The 20,613-nt window shown below is 40.6% G+C and overlaps 1 protein-coding gene across 43 annotated transcripts in view; it reads right to left on the bottom strand.

The window, feature by feature from the left end:
• KMT2E (lysine methyltransferase 2E (inactive)) overlaps positions 1 to 20,142 on the bottom strand; it is a 61,765-nt gene extending 41,623 nt beyond the window's left edge. For 13 of the 43 annotated variants that reach the window (XM_088652145.1, XM_088652155.1, XM_088652156.1 and 10 more), the window contains exon 1: positions 19,780 to 20,142. The gene's annotated coding sequence lies outside the window, so the exon portion shown is untranslated. Of the gene's footprint in view, positions 1 to 3,166; positions 3,262 to 4,297; positions 4,382 to 7,596; positions 8,224 to 9,501; positions 9,538 to 9,690; positions 9,795 to 19,779 lie in introns of those variants that run through there. The other 30 variants (XM_088652187.1, XM_088652146.1, XM_088652168.1 and 27 more) reach the window with 14 other exon arrangements.
• Between the last annotated feature and the right edge of the window lie 471 nt (positions 20,143 to 20,613).

The following is a 20,613-nucleotide window of genomic DNA, read 5'->3' as shown; positions in this document are numbered from 1 at the left end:
AAAAAGAGAAACTTTTAATTTTTATTTCAAATGTATGAGTTAAAAAAGCTTACCTTTTTAAAATTTCAGTATGAACATTAAGTTATTGGAAACTGAAGTCTCAAATAAGCAGTCTCTAAGCACACTTACTCAGATGTCAATCCTAGAAAAGGATAAAATATATTTCAACCACTTTCTTACACGTTACTTATTAATCCCATCCCTTTCTGCTAAAAGTAAACTGATTAAGTTAGTAACTGCATCATTACTGTATGCCCTCAACAAATGCATGCAGCCTTCATTTATAAATGTGCATGTTTATGGGCAAACATCTGTATTAATCATAGAATCATAGAATCGTAGAGTTGGAAGAGACCACAAGGGCCATCCAGTCCAACCCCCTGCCGAGCAGGAAACACCATCAAATGGTATAATGGTATAATTGTGATTTAATGGTTACTCACAATAAACAGGAATAGAGATTCCTTTAGCAAATAAATGTAGCAAAAATAAAGAACATCAAGATAAATTTAAAATGAAGGCTCTACATGCCAATTTGAAACTAAGGGTGACCAACTGAGAGCCTATACCAGAGTTTCCTAACTTTGGGTCTCCAGCTGGTTTTGGACTACAATTTCCATCATCCCTAATGATAATTAACAATAATAATTTATTATTTATATGTTGCCCATCAGACTGGGTTGCCCAGATACTTTGGGTGGCTTCCAACAAATTAAAACACAGTAAGACATCAAACATTAAAAAACCTTCCCTATAGAGGACTGCCTTCAGATGTCTTCTAAAAGTCAGATCGTTGTTTATTTCCTTGACACCTGATGGAAGAGCGTTCCACAGGGTGGGTGCAACTACCGAGAAGGCCCTCTGCCTGGTTCCCTGTATCCTTGAAGTGAGGGAACCACCAGAAGGCCCTCAGAACTGGATCTTAGTGTCCGGGCTAAATGACGGGAATGAAGACACTCCTTCAGGTGTGCAAAAGCTATTTACGGCTTCAAAGGACAGCACCAACACTCTGAACTGTGCTCGGAAACTTAGTGGGAGCCTTTAGGACCAGTGTTAAATGGTCCCAGCAGCTACTCCCAATCTGGCAGCTGCATTCTGGATTAGTTGTAGTTTCTGAGTCCCTTCAAAGGTAGCCCCACATACAGCGCATTGCAGTAGTCCAAGAGGGAGATAACCCGAGCATGTACCACTCTGGCAACAGGCAGGCAGGGTCTTAGCCGGCATACCAGATGGAGCTGGTAGACAACTGCCCTAGACACAGAATGATGGGAGATGTAGTCCAACCACAACTGGAAACCCAATTTTGGGAAACCCTGGTCCTCATCAGTCTTTTGCTGTCAATTTCTCTCCTCCATCTGTCCCAACAGCAGCAGAGGAAGTGGAGAGCAGTTTCTTGTGCTCCTTTTGATTCTGTCTTTGCCGGTTTTTTCAGTCTACAGACCAAGTATCTTTCCCCAGCCCACATGCTGAAACTGGGTGATGATATCAGTGCCTAGATTTCCAGTCTCTGCATTAAAGGTTATCATTGATTTAATACTGTCAAGAAATAGTGCAATTCTATATATCTACACAGAAGTACAGTCTCACTGAATTCAGTGGAGCTAAATCCCAAGTAGGAATGGAGAAAGTCAGTTCAGATTTTAATGTGAACCTGCCAATTCACATCTTTGCAAACAATGTGCAAACCAAAATGCAGCTATCCTTCCAAATTTGTACGTCTCTTAATTTTGTGATGCAGTTTTCTAACCAAATAATGTGTGCAAAAATGTACATATTAGATTAAAAATGCATTTTTGTATGTTTATATTAGGGGAAATTGTAGGCAAGAAGTGTGTATTCGGAGAAAAGTGAACAAATATGCTGATGATTTTTTTGGCAGGACCTTTCTTTTTTGAAAAAATGATGCAGAATGCGGCAAACTTACTGAAAAAAATAAGAACTAAAAATGGAGCTATCTACTCTAGTCCCAGATAAGTATGTACAGAACTGCACAAGCGGCCCACGGGGGTCATTTAACCAGTCCACAAGCCATCCCCAAACTGAGCTGCCCGCTCGGTGAGTCCCTGCGTGCTGCGCTAAACTGGCACAGCACGGTGTAGGGACTCGCTTCCGCAGCACCAGAAATCGCGTCTGCGCAGATGCTGGAAATTGTGGGCACGGGCGCGCAATCCGGCCCACAGAGGGATCTCTGCTGGAGCGAACCGGCCCAGGCGAGGTAAACCTTGCCGACTCCTGGTCTAAATGGTTAACTGAGGTCAAGCTACCCACCCCAAAACAGGCACACTACAGGCTTTTTTCAATATAAAAGCCACTTAAAGAATCCCTACAGATAACTCTTCAAACCATTTTTCTCATATTCAAGTTCCTGTTTCTTATGCTGTTTTGAATCAACAATCTATAGTTAGTTATATTTCAGTTAAATGTATTATATAATGCTGATGATTTGATGAAGGATGGAAAATGTTATTTAAGATCTTAAAAACCTAATCTGCATTTCTAGCCCCACATGCAGTATAATTTGTAGCTCAACAGGATGGATATGTATGTGCATGATTCACTATTTACATTAAAAAGTTAAGTTGTGTGTGTGTGTGTGAATGCACGCATGCTCGCTTCATAATGTTTAATATACATTCATGCCACAGGCAGTTTCCTGTGTAAAACAAACCAGCTGTTTTTAGGAGGAGCCTGAAAACAACTTGTGTACATATACTGCCGCCAAATATGCTGCCTGAATCACAAAGTATAGCACTCCTTTTCTAAACCTTTACAACTTGAGCTGTTGAAATAGTTGTTCTCCCTTTTTTAAAATTTAGCCACAAGGGACAGTATGTGTTACAGTTCTCTTCAGTAAGGTATAGAGCTGTAGCACATTAAGCTGTGCATGCTGAATATCATTTGGGTCTAGTGTTTTTATTTTTGTAACCTTTTCCTCCTCTGTAATTTAACCTTTTGTAAAGCAAGGTACCCATTCACAAGTAGTATTTCACTAAATCTCAGAGAAAGGTATTGCTCAATCAATGGTGCTGTAAACAAGTGTGGAATTACACATTTTAAGTCACTGTACCCAATCTCCCAGCTTAGAAACTTTCCCTAGTTGTAAAATATGTATGGAATAGGACAGATAAGCAAACCTCTTGTGTGTCTGAACTATTTCATTGCTTACCATCTGTTCTGACTGCCTCAGCAGGAATGAAACTGACACATCTGCCAGAAAAAAATGCAGAAAAGGTTGGTTTTCTAAGCAGAGAAAATCTTGATCTGAAGAGGAGGAGACACTAGTTATTTCAGAAGCGTGCATGTATTACAACACTGTTCTGGCTTCAAAGCTCATGTTTTAAATGACTCCCTGCTTTTTTAAAAAAAATTGTAGTACACTAAATATGTAAACCTGTGCTTTTTTGTTTGTTTCTTTGTTTTATGGTGCACAATATGAAATGTAAGGGTAATGTAATTATGGCTAGGATCTTGTTATATTGACTTTTTTGTGATGGGGGATACAAAAGCCTCACAGATCCTTAAAAAAGGCTGTTGCTAACTGCAAGGCAGAGATCTACAAGAGACACAGGATGCGCAATATATATATATATTTAGTGATATATATAAGTGAGTGATGTCACTTAAAACAGAATCTTTATATATACAGCTTCCTCCTAAGAAATGTCATTATATTCACAGCGATCCTGGTCATCCCAGTGTGGCTAAAATTAATTAATACTAATCTTATAGTTTAACACATCAAATGTAACAAGTTATGTTAACACAGACTTGCAGGCCTCAAAATTCCTGCCTTCATGTACCAATGTGTTTACAGTGGAGTTTGACAGGGAACTTATCTCCATTGGTAAACTGTAAGACAGTACTAGTGAGAGTACACACAATTTTCTTAGTATTCATCAAATATTCTTTCAGAACTCAATTAAAACAACAACAAAGCCTTGCCAAAAGGCTAGCTGCATTTATCAGAATCTCTAGCCAGAGGAAAATAAAAAGCTGGTGGGTTTGAGTTTTTCTTGCCAAGACTTTTAGAACACCAAATTCTGAGCCACATCAAATGAAACCAAGAACATGAGAAACAGTTAGTCCCGATTATTAAACCCCATATACAATTTTTTTGTAAGTGTAGTCTAAATGTTATTGTTAGCAAGCTATCCAATTTATCAAGGCCATTGTAGAATGTTCTAAAATATTTCCAACCTATTTGCTAAGAGTTGTGGTCCACTCATTCAACTAAGTCATTAATGAAGATGGCCTACACTGCATTCAGAACTGATCCCTGTGGAATCCCACTTGATACCTCTTTCCAGTTTGATGCTGATCCATTCATTACTATTGTCTGGATGAAGCTGTTCAACCAATTGCAGTAAATCATCTTTATTACCTGAAAGCAATAGGCATCTCATAACCATGATGTTAATGTCAAACAGCTCTAAAAGTTAAAACTAGCCCACTTAACTACATCAGTAACAATAATAGTTTTAATCTCTTAATTCAGTCACAGTCATCTCAAAAACTTTTAACAAGGAAATAGTGAATTATATCAATATTTACAGCATAGTACCATACTAAAATATGGGTGTGGAACTAAATTTGCTGATGGACCAGTACTATAGAGGTAGTATGAGGCAATGAGCCAAGGCAGCAGACACAGGCCTCTTTGTATCAGGCAGTGCAGGATATGGAAGGAAGGAGAGAGGCATCAAATATGAAAAGGTTATGCCATCTGGAGGCAATAAGTGGCTGCAGAGCCACTGTTAGTCAAAAGTCCAATAATCTCTGCTCCCTATCTTTCCCTTATCCCATGCCAGAAACATAACTTTGGCGTGAGGTCTTACACCCTATCCATCTTCCTAATTCAGAGAAGGAAAAGTGCAAAAGGAAGATCTGCAAGAGAAGAAAGATATTGTTGTATACAAATGAAACTCCAGTGACAGCTTTCCACAGGTCAGTGCCACCTGGCATGGCCCTCTACACTAAGATACTGAAGATGCAATATTCATTACATCTTCTGTAGGCACTGTCCTAGATGTAGCAACCAACAGCTTCATATCCCATAAAAAGAAACATGACATCCTACTCCAAACACCATTAGGAGTTCATATCACTGTGATATTTCAAAAACTATGGTTAACACTGGACACAGGAATCCAATTATTTAAAAAGACTATTGCGATTGTAAGGTAAGTCTCATGTACCAAAATTTCAAGCTGTATTCACTGCATGTAGGTTCAAACTTCATAATGGAGAACAAAGAGCTAACACACTTGAAACATTGTCTTTCAAGTATTCAGTAGGGCTGGGCAATATCTGTTTTTCAACATTGTGATATATCACTGAAATATTGTGATGTCTGAGGAAGCACTGACTGGCTTCACGGTTTCCCCCACATTGTGATTTTTGTGTAGCACACACACACCATGATTTGTGACATATTCATAGCTGCCAAGTTATCCCTTTTTAAAAGGGATTTTCCATTATGCTGAATAGGCTTCCTCGCGAGAAAAGGGAAAACTTGGCAGCTATGGACATATTGCCCAGTCAAAACTTGTTAAACTGATATCACAATATGGACTTCAAACTGGTTTTGGACAATATATTGATATATCACCCAGACCAAGTGTACAGGTATGCAAGCCTATTCTGATCTAGCCTCAATGTATTTGCAAAACTGTCTAACATCAAGCCCACTCCATTAATAGCACCTATACATCTATGAACTAGCTAGTATATATAGTACAATGGCTAAGATTCTGAGTTACAAACTGGGATGTTCCTAGATTAAATCTTACTTCACGCACAAACTCACAAGATGGCCTACAACAAACTACCATCTCCCAAGTGCCCAACTGTGATGGCTGCCTACATTGGAGAACATTTGTGATTACTGAGGTAGTGTATGTTAATTGTTCTGAATACTCAGAAAGTATTTTATAAAAGCTCACTTTTAGCACTAGATCCCAACCCAAAAGGGCATACAGTGGTACCTCTACTTACAAACGCACCCCCAAAAGGCCGCAGAGTGCTGCTTCTGCACGTGCGGTGTACCCGGAAGTAAACACTTCCAGATTTGCCGCGTTCATTACCTGAAAAGCCGCAATGTGAAGCAAACGTAACATGAGGTATGACTGTACTTGGTTGTGAGTCAGCTTGACCTTTGCTGAATTTTTACCCAGCAAAGTGCTACAATATGTTGAATGAACAAGCAGAGGAACCACCCTTGGCCCACATTATTTACAGGAAAGTTGCATACAATATCAACATAACTATTTTCCTACACTAACAGTCCTTAAACAGGATTATTAAATGATTCCCCATAAAGTAAGTAACTGGATGTTTATTCAACTAAAATAGAACCAAAATCATCAAACTATGGTTTGCAATCATGCTTTAGAAGGCTCGCTCAAAGGATTGCTGGTTCAGATGTAACAGCAAAGTGCTGTTGGAATAAAGGAAAGTATCAACTAACCTGAAATTATATGGTGAAGTGGAATGTGGCAAGAATACAAATTCTATGGTTTGGAGGAATGGAAATGGCCTGGTGTAGGTGATTTGGAATGAACTGCAGGAATCTTAGGCCTGCACACTCTCTTGTCCCAACCTCCTCCCTTGAATGCAAAACAGTACAATCTCTGACAACTGTGGTTTGATTTAACCTAAATTATTTAACACAAAATGAATCTGAAACCAGTTTTACCCTGTATCTTGTTTAAACTAACTTTGGTTAAATCATACGATAGTTCCCCAAGTTGCATGATGCAGATGCTTTCACTCTCCTTATGTGGAGAGAAGGAACATGAGCCAGAGGAATGCCTCAGGTCATTCCTGATAACATAAACCGTGGTCAAGATTATATGTCTGAATGCACAGACTCTCCATTTATCAATGTCATTTAGACTGGAGTTATTCACAGCAATTTGAAAAGGGAAATGGAGGATAGAGTGTGGAACAGATTAGGACTTTTTTTTATCAAGCTGCTTTCATCTTCCAGGTTAGTGCTTTTCCCTTCTCTTGTTGTTGTTTAGTCGTTTAGTCGTGTCCGACTCTTCGTGACCCCATGGACCATAGCACGCCAGGCACTCCTGTCTTCCACTGCCTCCCGCAGTTTGGTCAAACTCATGTTCGTAGCTTCGAGAACACTGTCCAACCATCTCGTCCTCTGTCGTCCCCTTCTCCTAGTGCCCTCAATCTTTCCCAACATCAGGGTCTTTTCCAAGGATTCTTCTCTTCTCATGAGGTGGCCTTCTTTTAATTACCACTATTACCACTCTTAATTACCACTATTCTTATATTCTACCTAATCCACCCCCTTGTATCTTGTCTGTTTAGGCTGTGAAGTCTTCAAGAAGGGATATCCTGGTTTGCAGTAGCACTTAAACAACAGTCTCTTCCTAGTTTGGATATCATGTGAAACTATGAGCACTCCCCTGTGAATATGAACTGTAGCATTCATCTGGGGATGCTTGTTCACCATTGCTAAACCCAGGGTTAAATTTCCAAAGCAACACAGCGTTTCCTAGAACAAAACACACTATTCTGAAATCCCTGAATTAAAAAATGAGAGCTATGGGCAACTGTATATAAATCCCATTATATTACCTTTAAATGCAATCTTATCCTCTTCATTGAACAGTTGTGCTGATGAAGAGAAAATCTGAAACCCTTGTTGGGTGGTATCCAACTACACCATTCTCAACGTAGACTCATTGAAATAAATGAACTTGAGTAAAATCCATTGATTTAAACAGATCTACTCCATGTGTAGTTTAGTCGGATCTCACCTATTGACTCCTACACAACATAAATGAACTTGATTACACTCAGTAAAGAACAAAAGCTTTAGAAACAGAGTGCAACTTATTTACAGAACCTGCAGCTTATCTTGATCTGGATCCATCCACTGGATGTTCTTGATCTTCCTTTGAGAACTTCAAATGATGAAATAAAAATATACAATTTATTTTCAACTTTTTCCTTCACAAAATATTATTAATTCAAAAATATTAAAATGATGGATCATGGGTAATTTATTTATAGTCTTATTCTCACATTTGTTAAACAGGAATCCTGTTTATTTTGCAAATTTGTTTTATTACCTCATATAGTGCCAGACTTAAGGCTGCTTTGATGACATTTCAGGGCAACAGTTATACAATTCTGTTCTGCTTTGCTTTTTTGATACTTCGGTTGTGCTTTTGGTATAAGATACTAAAAACTCAAGTTCACACTATAGCTAAATATTTCCAACTGGTAAATAACACTGAAAGAAATACTATTTTTTTTTAGTAAAAGAGGATGCTTTAATCCCTCATTTCTGTTTTACAAGTTTAGGACACATGTCTCCCTTCCCTTTTCTATTCCCACCCTTCACATTCCTAATTAGGAAACTCTACTTATTGGTGTTAGGGCTAGGAATCTAGAGGCAGGCAGGTGTTTCAGCAGAGAATCAGCCTACAATCTCTAATTGAAGAATCAGACCAAGGTCAGCAGACCAAGAATCAGCTGAGGTCAGATAAGAATCTACTAGCTCCTCATATCAGCAAGACTCAGGTGGGCTAGAAGCTGCAATAATGTTATCTGGCAATCTGCAGTAGTGTTGCTTTAGTACAGCAATTATCAGGCCAGCAGTTTCCTTAGGTCAAGGGTTGGGAACCTATGGCACTTCAGATGTTGTTGGTCTCCCAATTCCCATCAGCCCTCGTCAGCACACCCACTGACCAGAAATAATGCTAACTGTAGTTCAACAACACCTGGTGACCCACAGGTTCTCCATCCCCACATATGTTGCAAGGTGTTATGGTAGTGTACAGTAAGAGCCTGGACCAGTATTTTAAACCAGATGGTTGGCTGCTTCAGTCAATTTCCCACACCTATATCCATATCTATCTTTACTTGGCTCTAAGTAACTGTTATAGACAATACTCAGCATGCCCTCCTGCACCTGAATAGAATTGTGTTTTGCCAACAGTTCTATCTAAAGAAAATGTTGGCTCCTACATAGTCTCTAGCCCCTTTCTAGAACAGAATAAAGGAAACAAGGAAGGGAAGTGGAGAGATGGAGAAGAAACAGGCATATTCTTATTTTTTATATAAAAAAGCATATTTTAATTGTTAGCATGTACTGCAAGAAGAGCTAATGACTCTAACTAAAGTAATGGGACTCTACATCATATCATACTCAGCTTTTCATGGCAACCTATATATCGAGTTAGAATATGTCTGCTGACGTTCTGAAAAATGAAGTTCTATCTGGCCTTCACAAGTCTGTGGGTTCCACTGAGGAATCAAAATACAAAGAAAAATCACTTTTTCCAAATAGTAAAAGCACCTATAGTACCTCCCTACAATTAAGCTCTATTCTACTTCAAGAACACAGGGTATTTAAAGCAGTAACAGCTGTCTATGTTTAGAAATAACAAGCATTTGTTTTCAAAGCAGAAAGGCGGAGGACCGGCCAGAGCAGTCCAGTCTAGGGTGTATATAGCCTACTTCATATCTGCTTACCTTGCAAGGTAGAATTTGACATCCTTAGAATTCTAACTTTCATTCGGAAGTAAAAGAAGAAGAAGAAGATTATTAGTAGGTATTAGATGCGCTGAATGCATATTTGTATCTTTAAGTTTGAATTTCAAGCTATGTAGATCTACTGGAAGCCAGTGCGAAAGGCTTCCCTGTCCCTTTTACCCAACTCACTTTTCTATGGCTTTCCCCTCCTCCCAGTCCATTCTTTGTAGCAGTCTCCATTCCAGTCCTGCTATTTTTTCTTTTTTTGAAGTGCCTTTTTGGAAACCGTAATTCTGAAAGGGGGGGGGGAGTAACACAAAATAAATTTAATATGCATCATTCTGCTTCCTCTTTAAAGCCTCCCCTGTGCCCTGGAAATTGAGATCCAGGAACAAAGACTAATCTAGTTTGAGATTTGGAAGCAAACAAACTCCTAAGTACTGTAGCAGTCGATCTCTCCGCATTTAAGATGACCAAGGCCCAGGCCAGGAAATCTACAACTTCCAAGTATTGCTTGCACAATGGAAAGTATTGATACAAATACATTCATAATGCCACCTTTTAAAATTCTGAACTAATTAATGTATGGAGCTGTTTTAATTGGGAAAACTAACTTAACTAGGCACATATTCTTTTGATTAATCTCTTTTCCAATCTTCATCCCCTGGCAGCCCAAATATAAAATTTCAAATTTTAAGTTCCTCAGTTCAGAGACATAACTTTTTGTTTCTTACTCTGTTAGGATCCCATGTACTGTGATGGTAGAAAAATCAGAACCAAATCTATAATGAGGCACATTGAAGCACGCCATTCAGGTGGCACAATAGGGGGCAGCTTTACAAGTGGCAGACTGGTTGGGATCCCATGAACTCTGTCATCATCACCACTTTCCTGTGTGCTGCTTTCCCTCCTCCTGCCAGTTTCGAAGAAGAGAGGGAACAGCAGGAGGAGGAAGAAAACAATATATCACAAGGAAGCAGATGTACCTCTGCTCTCACTAGCACCATGTGCATTGCTGGGCATAAGGAGGTAAGACTGAAGTCCCTGTTTTAAGTTGTGGGTCCCTCCCATAGAGAGTCTGGAACTTGATGCTTACTTCTTCTTTTTAAAGTTATCACTCAGCCTAACCTACTTTAGAGGGTTGTTGTGGAGATATATCGGTGAAGGGGGAGGGAAAACAATATACATCAACTTTAGTTCACTGGAAGAAGGGTGGGATATACTGTAAATCTAGTATATAATAATGTGCTCCTGGATTCCCCCCCCCTTCTCTAGCTGTGGTAGGGAAGACAAACATGAATCAAGAAGTGATTTATGTAAGGAGAACGTAGGATAGGGTGTGTGGTGGTAGTGGAACAGAGTAATTGAAAAACAATAAAGCCAAAACAGTGGTACCTCCAGTTGCAGATGGGATCTGTACTGGAGGTCTGGTCAAATCCCGAGGTTTCCGCAACCTGAGGACCGCTTCTGCGCATGCATGCATGGCAAAATACTACCGGGTTTCTCACTTTTGCATCTTGAAGTTTATGTAACCAGAGGGTTACGTAACTGGAGGTACTACTGTACTTTTTATATGTGGATTAGCTTGTGTCGTTTCAAATCAAGTGAAAGAATTTTGTGTTATAAAGTCCTGATATTAAAAAGGCAGTGTAGTGTAGTGGTCAGATTGGTGGACTAAATCAGGGACATCTGGGATCTCTGTTCATTCTCTCTAACCTACCTCCTAAGGTTATTGTGAAGGAGGATAATGGGGGAAGTTAATGCCACACTTTGCCCCGTGGAAGGATGGGATAACAATGAAATGGACTTAGTTAAAATGGAATAGTTATAGTTTAAAAGTGAATTGATTTTGGAAAAAGGTGAAAATATGGAGGCTTATAGAGGGGGAAAAATTAGGCACGGGAAGAAAAAATGGGAGTTTGATTTTTCAGTGATTTGGATATTTGGTGAAAATGATAATAGCTAAGTTTTAAAGTAGTATAAGGTATAAAGGTAATTATTTCATAGAATAAGAAACTGTTGAAGAGGATAAAAAAGGGATGAAAACCGGGGAAGGGGGGAGGTTGGGGAAGCCCACAAAATATGGTTTATTAATTATGAATGAAAAAAGATTATTTTTGTTTTGTTTTTCCTTTTTTGTCTCTCTTTTTTTCTCTTTTTTTTTCTTTTACTCTTTTTTGGTATGAGAATAGATGGTTGGACGGACGCCTTCCTGCGTACTGCCCTGGTTTCCTGGAGCTCTCTGGTGGCAGGGGGGGCTTTGGGGGCAGGGGAGGGGGAGGAGGACAGAAATCCAACCATAAAATGGACCATCTCTGACTGTTCACCTGCGTGGGATACTTCTGTGGCAGGGGAGGACCCATGGAGGGGGGTGGGAAGAAGGTGGAAAAGGTGTTCATGTATGTACCGTTTTTTGTAATTTGTAAAATCAATAAAAATTATGATTTAAAAATAAAAAAACAATGAAATGGACTTAATCTTTCTAAGAGTTAGCAATGCTTAGGCTGTTTTGAAAGAGCAGCAATTTTTTAATTTTTTATTATTGCAGCATTTTTACTGCCAGAATAACTTGTTTGACCTTGGATATTATGCACCATAAAATTTTTTTGAGGGGAGGGGTTGCTGCTCTGCCTCAAGCAGCAAAATGTCTTGTTCATGTCCTGACAAAATAAGTACATTCTCAAAAGACAGCAGAAACTATAGCACAAGCCTATCCGTGTTTATCTAGAAATAGTCTCCACTGTGTTCAATTGAGCTTATTCCCTAGTAAGTGTATTTAAGATTGCAATCTTACATATTTTCCTAGTTTTTACTCCTGAACTGGATAGAATAATAAACAATAATTAAACCTTCTTCCAAAACATATGAGAAAATGGTTCTATGATCAGTTGCCATAAGCTTTCCAGTCTGTGGTCTCTAAGGAAGGTTGCTGTCTTTTCTTTAACCACTGAAACAGAATGCTACATTGAAAGGAATATATGTGCTGCAACTTGATTCTGGTGGTGGATACTAATGGTTATTTCATTGGAAATAACATGAGAAGATATTTTTCTCTTTATTTAAAAAATATGCACTACTCCAGAAGCAGTGTTAGAAATTCGCCAGACACGTTTTGCTACTGGTGCAGGTCCAATTGTGACCACTTGGAGATCTCTGGATGCCAGGTTGGTGACTGACATCTCCATCTGGCTGTCTGGCCTCTCCAGCTTTCTTAAACTGGTAAGCAGAAGAACTTATTCATCAGTTATATCCCACATTTTTCTCCAAGGAGTACATGGTTCACCTCCCCATAGTTAATCCCTACGAGGTAGGCTACAAGGCTGTGACAGGCCCAAGGTCATCCAGTGAGCTTCATGACTGAGTGGGGATTTGAACCCTGATCTCCCAGGTCCTAGTCTGACACTCTAACCACATTGGCTTCCTACAGTACTTCTACTATGGGGCAGCTACGGTATGTAAATTAAGTTGGTAAATAAATATGTGGAAAACAATATGTCACTTGGAGAAGGATCTGAAATATTTTCCTTGAAGCTTGAATTTGTATTCTGTATTGTATGATTTGATGTTTTGACGTGCTGTAAACCACTTTGGGATTTTTTAATTTAAAATATAAAGTGGTATAGAAATGAAATCAATAATAATAATAAATCCCCCCCCCCGGGGATGCGTAGACATTCCATTGTGGTGACCATAACCTGGGTTTAAGGTGCTATTTCGCAATTAACTTATATATCTAAGTTTCTAACACTGCCCAGAAGGCTGCACTCCTATAGTCTTGCATCAATGCATTGCGAACGAGGTGATGCTGAAAAATGGTATTCCATTATTGTAGTTTAAAACATTTTAAAAGCATCAGATTGGATTCAGAGTGTTCCTTCCATTCACAGACAGGACTGAAATCATTTCCTGCTGGAAAGAGGGAGGGGGGAGAATTACCAAACTTTTGGAGCAGCTTCTCTGGGGTCAAGGAGAACTGCAGGAAGGAGGAATTAGTAAAAATCGCCTCTCTTCCTCCAGTGCAGGTATTCCAATAATAGAGTTCCACCCATGAGAAAGCTGAAATCACCCCACAAAAATAATGCTGTTTATTACTTTCAACTATAAAGCATGCATGCAACCCCCCCCCCCACAATAACCAACTTCTCCTTATATTTAAATTCAATAAACAGTAGAAGAATAGGTGGTTTCTTTTCAGTGTCAAATAAGGCATATTTCAAAGATTATAGAATGTCTGGTTTCATTCAGCCATGAAGCTTACTGGATGACATTAGGCCACTCACTGCCTTTCAGTCTAACCTACCTCATGGGGTTGTTAGGATAAAATGAGGAGGGAAGAACCATGTCTGCCACCTTGAGCTTCTTGGAGGGAAAAGTTGTATATACTGTAAATGTAATAAATAAGTAAAAAACAACAAAGAAATCTCAAAATGTTGGGATTGTAACTGGTGAATCAAAATATACTCTTTCGTATATCACGGTCTAAATGAAAAATGTGAATTTGAGGTTAATCTTTGGCTTAGTGTCATGTTCAATGCATTCCTGCTAAAGCTTTCCATTATTACATTGCAATTCAAATGAAAAGGAAATGCACTGCACCATTTCTGCACTGCCGCCGAGACCACGTAACCCGGGTCTTGAAAGACCTACATTGGCTCCCAGTACGTTTCTGAGCACAATTCAAAGTGTTGGTGCTGACCTTTAAAGCCCTAAACGGCCTCAGTCCAGTATACCTGAAGGAGCGTCTCCACCCCCATCGTTCTGCCTGGACACTGAGGTCCAGTGCCAAGGGCCTTCTGGCGTTTCCCTCACTGCGAGAAGCCAAGTTACAGGGAACCAGGCAGAGGGCCTTCTTGGTAGTGGCACCCGCCCTGTGGAACGCCCTCTCACCAGATGTCAAAGAGAAAAACAACTAACAGACTTTTAGAAGACATCTGAAGGCAGCCCTGCTTAATGTTTAATAGATTGTTGTATTTTGGTGTTCTATTGGAAGCCGCCCAGAGTGGCTGGGAAACCCAGTCAGATGGGCGGGGTATAAATAACAAATTATTATTATTATTATTATTATTATTATTATTATTATTATTAGAATAAGTGACAAAAAAGCACCACTATTTTCCCCACCTTCAATCCAAGATGCAGAACGTGCTGCTCCTTTAAGATAATATTTCAGGATATGGTTTGAAAACTTCACAAAAAAATATTTGAGCCACAAGCTTTGAACCTTATTAGCTGTTAAGCCCTGATTAATGTACACAAGATTAATTCTATTATTATTATTATTATTATTATTATTATTATTATTACTATTAATTAGTTGCTTTACTCACAAAAGGGACCCAAAGTGACTTACAATACAGTATAAACACTAAAAAGAGTGACGACAAACAAACCAGTAAAACCCTGCAATACAAAGGCCTCATAGAACCAGCCCCACTAAGAGATGAGAAGCACTTGAAACTCTCCAATTTAAGGTCCAAAAGCTTGGGGGCGCGCGTGTTGTCTTTCATCTAAAAACAGATAAAGATAGTGCCAGGCAATTTTAAAATCAAGTAAAACAGAAATCTGGATTAAAACTATTCACTATTTTAAAGAGATAAAATATTTTTTTACAGGTTACAAAGCACTTGGGGCGGGGGGTCAGGCTTCCATTACATCACAGACTAATGAAAATTTGAGCTACAGACTCAGGAGACAATGTCCAGCTGTGCCAGCAAACGCAACAGAACTTCCCCTTCCTCTCCTCACCCCTGCAACCCAACCACACCCCATTTGTTCCAGAGAATCCTCCAATTCCCTAGAGCAGATTTGGGGGGCACTCAGGAAGTGGCAGTGAAGACAGGTAGGGGGAGACCTGTTGGCACAAGCAGGCTGACACAAAGTGATGCCACTCAGTGTAGTTCAGAGAATATTTTAATCCTTAACAGAAATAATAAACCAACTTATTTTGGATCAACTGTACTACAAATTACATTGAATTTTTATCTGAGACATTGTCTTGGTCAAAGGCTTGAGACGAACAGCATGCAGAGGATTTCTTATAGTCATATGATTCAATGCTTCTGATATGCTCATACAGAAGATTTCTTCTGTAAGCTAGAAGCTCCTTTTTTGAGAAGAATGGAGCCTTTGGATCAGCCCCATACGTTTAATTAGCTGCTGTACGTACAAGAATTTGTCCTCGTAGAGAAAATATGCCAACAAATTTTAGGTTAGCTCTATTTATTCTATTTTATAGTGCTCCATAAATCAGAAATTTACAAAAATAAGTTGTTCTGAAAAGAAGTTTCAGAATTCAACCAAGGTTCATCTCACGTATGGTACCAAAGTTTATTTAACAGAAGCTCAAATCAAAGACCTTGCTGCACTTTTAAAGGAAGAATGCAATTCCTGAAAAATGAAATAACCAGACCTCTGAATCACTGATTTGCTGCTTACCAAAAGCAAGAGTGGGAGAGGTGAGGTGGTGTGGAAGTCAGCACTGTGCAAACACAGCAGGGGAGCCAACATGGTGCTTCTACCTGTGCATCTGCACAGTGCTGACCTCCCAGCCACATTATCCCTCCCACTCTTCCTCCTGTAAGCAGAAGTGACTCTGCTGCCTGGAGGTCAAGTGAGCACTGCCACACCACTATGCTGTCCACTACTGGACTTACATCTGAATAAACATGTGTAAGATTTCCACATATGGAAAAAATAATTTAAGCCACGTAACACTTTATTACCGTAAATCCTATTACTGCGACTCTCAGCATACCAAAAGGTACACTATGGTTCACTGGATGAAATATATGAGTTATGTTTCAGATTTGTGACCCACTGAAGCTCACTTTTTGATTCTAACAAATGAATCTGTAGTACGAAATCATTTAGGCTACAATCCTAAATTCTGCTGGGTGCAGAAGTGCCTTTCTTGATGAGGTAGAGCCGCAATGCTGCTTCCCAACAGATATGTCACTGCTGCTTGTTGGGAGGGAGAGGGGCAAGGAGATTAGCATCCTGCATCAAACACTAGTGGAAGCATTGACTTGGCTCTGCCAGTGCACCATGGCAATCTGGCTCACTGCCTTGCCCCTCCCCAGTAAGTGACAGCCAGGAAGCTAGAACTGTGGCTCCACTCAACCAGGTGAGCCTTCTGTTTAAAAGTCTCACTGAACAAAATAAAACTTAGAATAAGGATACGTACAGTTCAGAACCCACTAGTGGAATGCAACATTACTAGCAGTTCCACATTACGGACAATATAAGAACAAAGGCCTTAAAATGGCTTCAATTCTCTTTTAATGGTGGGTTTTGAATTAACATAATATTCTGTTTTATTGGAATCCCATTTTGGAGAAACCAAATATTGCCATCATAAGAAGTAAATAAAACCAAACCATCTGGATGGCATCCAACTAACTATTCTATAGTCAGACTATACCCATTTAAATTAATGGATTTACAGTCAGTTCTACTCTTTCTTAGTTGGATACCACCCTTTATTTTTCAGCACACAAAATTCAATTTATTATTCAAATGAGAAGATGAACACCTAAGCAAAAATGTTTATAATCAAGGATCACCATGTTCCAGGTTCACAAGTCTGTATATACAGTATGAAAAATATTAAAATCATTAAAGTGACAATAGTTTTGACTAGATATGCCTATGCACATTTACTCAGCTGCAAGTCCCATTAAGTTCAATGATGCTTACTCCCTGCTAAATGAATAAAGGATTGTAGTCCCACACATTAAACAATGTGTAACCCAACATGTTCTTGGCCTCACAACATACTGAAGGCATACATGAATAGCCCTGTAATGCATACATTGTCCCCATTTACAAGTCTAAGAAGCAGGTTATTAACTATGCAAGACAGTGAAGTTAATATATGTAAATAAATGTTGCCAGGGTTGAAGGGAAAATATACTGCTAAATAATATTTTGCAGAAAGTTACACAAACACATTAAAGTTGCAACTTGACCCTCAAGTCATTCTAACTGCAAAAATATTAAAAATATAATTAAGTGAAACTTTCATATACTTTTAGATAAGCATGTTGTTCTCAACTGTATTCAGCAGACCGGGAAGGGGGGCAGGGGAGGAGAGAAGATAAAGGAGAAGGCTTAACAGCACAATAGTTACTGTATTTTAAATGCATCATCACTATTCATTTGTCAATGGCAATTAGCACCTTACAAATAATCCCTTTTTCACAGTGAAATATGCATTTCACATGTACTGTATGACAAAAAATCATGTAGAAAAATTACATTTAAGACATGTAACCTTTAACACACACACCCCCCTCAAAGAAGGGGGAGTTTTAAATCTGTCTGTATAATTCCTTGGGGGAGGGAGAAACACAGGAAAAATCTGTCCAGCAGCAACAGATTATTAATAGATTAGAAATTATTTGGCTTGATAGTGCTATCACAATCTCAAATGAAGTGCCATGTTAAAAATTATTTTCATGTTCTCATTGTAATGCTGCTTGCATGCCAGCATTAGACATTACAGCACAAATCTAGATTAAGAGGTCAAGAGGAACTTGTCCACCATTTTAAAAACAAAAGTAAAAAGATTAATATGGCATGCATATGAACTCACTTCAAACATACACACATAGACCACAGCAGCTACACCAGTCCGTCATCAATTCCCTCCCCTAGGAAGACTGGTCTCGTTGATTTGTGCATTTCACACAAATAACCAATAAAATTAATCAGCTGGAACCCAGCATTTTAATCGTAGGAAAGACGAGATACGTTTCGTTCATGACTTAAAGGCGGCAGTCTTTTTTTCATTTAAGCATATTAAGCCTATAAATGTGCTGCAGACAAATGCACTGCATGGGGTGTGGAGGACCCGAGCTGATTAGATTACCACAACATCAGCCTGAGGCCGCCATTTTTAGAATCTCTAAAGGACAAAAGAGGGAAATTACAGTTTTTACTCCACTTTTATGGAAAGTAACTTTAAAAGTATAGCGTGTGTCATCAAACCCCCTCTGTGGGTCACCTAAGTTTCCAGTCGTTGCTTTGATTTCTTTTAAATATGCATTTAAACGGGGGAAAGTGTTCCACTATTAATCTCTTTAAAGGTACAGTAATCTAAATATACTGAGGAGGAAAACAGCCCTAAATTCATATGGTTTACTATAAGAGTAGCATTTCAGAGAGTTGTCTACATCATTTGAAAACCACTAACTAGGCTTTTAATCACCGCGCATTCCTCGATGATTGAGTGCTGAGAAGGACGGGACCTTTCTAATTGGACTATATTATGTTTCTTCTACCCTATTTAGTACTACACAGTGGACCGTTTGTTTCTCCTCCCCCATGTCTGCAGCAGTAGGGTCTATATGCCACCAACTCCTTTCAAGAAAGAGGTTCCCTATGTGTCGTTCCCGGTACGCCAGCCCTGGCCAGGAGGCACGGATGGTAACACAAAGATGATGGCAAATATAACCTTATGCAACCAGTTTTTGAAAAGGGGGACCCCGGGGTAAATCCCCACCTGCCACCCCACCCACCCCTTTTAAATTGCTCCTCAAAGTCTTCGGAACTGTTCGCCGTTCGCCTACGACTATATACACCACACAGATCGGGGAAACGACAAGATGGAATATAAAATAAGAGCGGTGTATATGTGTGTGTCTCTGTGTGTGGAAAGGAAGATTAGGCCCGTAATGAGCCCTATTAGTACCACAAAACACAACAAACAACACTGGCCAGGGTGGGTGGGTTGAACAAGGACATAGCGCCAGAATTCGTCTTACGGGAACCTCGGTTCCTATTAACAAATATTTGCCCCCCAAAAATACCCCGCGCCTGTTCTTTAAAGAGAGAGACAACACAAGCAAAAAAACACGCTTTCATCGCATTAAGCGACCTCTGGGAGATTTATTTCTAGCAGGAGGCTGGCATAACGGGGGCCCCCACCCCAAACAAACACAAACACACACACACCACCCATCAGCTCCGCCAGTTACAATAACGCGCCATATTCGCAAGATAGAGCGTCTCCCTCTCCCTTTTAAGCCAGTCCACCCCCACCGGAGCGAGGTGAGCATACGGAGTAAAAAGAACAGCCACAATCCAGAATGAATACAATACACGCGTATAGATATAGATATACACACACCCCCCAAAAAAGAAACGAGACGCGCCGCCACTTTTTAGCCTTTCTTTTTGAAAGCCCCCCCCCCTGCCGCCGCCGCCGCCTTTCCCCCTCAGGCTCCCATCACGGGGCATGACAACCACAATAAATAAGGATAATAATGGCAGACTCACCTGTAATGGTCACAGGCCAGGCAAGCAGCACCCCCTTAACCGAGCCCCTCTCTTACCCCAACCAAAACAATGCAACAGTCCCACTGCGGATGTCCCTCGCCTGGGCAGGACGGAGCCCCTCAGCCGTCTGTGGGGAGCTGGGGGTGGGGAGAGGCTCAATGGCAGCAGGGAACCCCTAGGAAGGAGGCTCGGCTGCACGAGAGTCCCGCGGCGGCCGAGGGAGAAGCGCCTTCGCCTCAGGACCTCTGCACAAACCCCCTAACTGCCACTGCTGCTGCGGCCGCCGCTGCTGCTGCTCCTGCTCCCGTCTCCCTCCTCGCAGCCGCCTACGCTCCCTTCCTATGTCACTGCCTCTCTCTCTCTGGGAAAATGGCGTCGCCTCACTCCCCCCCCTTACTCCCGCTGCACGGGGTTCACCCGTCCCGCCTGGCAGGGGCAGGGTTACCAGGGCGAAGCCAAACAGCCGCCATTTTGCTTGTGGGCTGGAGTTCCGTTGGTGCCCGGCAGCGAAGACGCCCCCCGCCCGACACCCGGACACCGTCGCTCGCTCGCCCGCCGCCGCCGGCGGTTCCATTTTTTGCAATGTGTGTGTATGTTTCCTTAATAAAGCGAGGCGACGGGAGCGAGGATCCTGCCCAGCTCTAATAGGGGCAGCGCGCAGGGAGGAAAAGAGGGTCGGGGAAGCGCTGGGTGGGACGAGGGCAGGGGGAGTCGTTTGGGTTCGTATTCAGGGTGGCCGGGCAAGGCTTTCAGCTCTGACAGGAGGGAAAGGAGGAAGTTGCCCGAAGCAAGTGACTGCCTGAAGGATTTCCTAAGGAAGGCTGACGGGTCGCA

Source organism: Zootoca vivipara, chromosome 9 (genome assembly GCF_965207765.1).
Source record: "Zootoca vivipara chromosome 9, rZooViv2.hap1.1, whole genome shotgun sequence".
NCBI classification, from domain to species: Eukaryota; Metazoa; Chordata; class Lepidosauria; order Squamata; family Lacertidae; genus Zootoca; species Zootoca vivipara.
The sequence above is the reverse complement of the archived record's forward strand: the minus strand, read 5'-3'. Positions and strand labels throughout refer to the sequence as shown.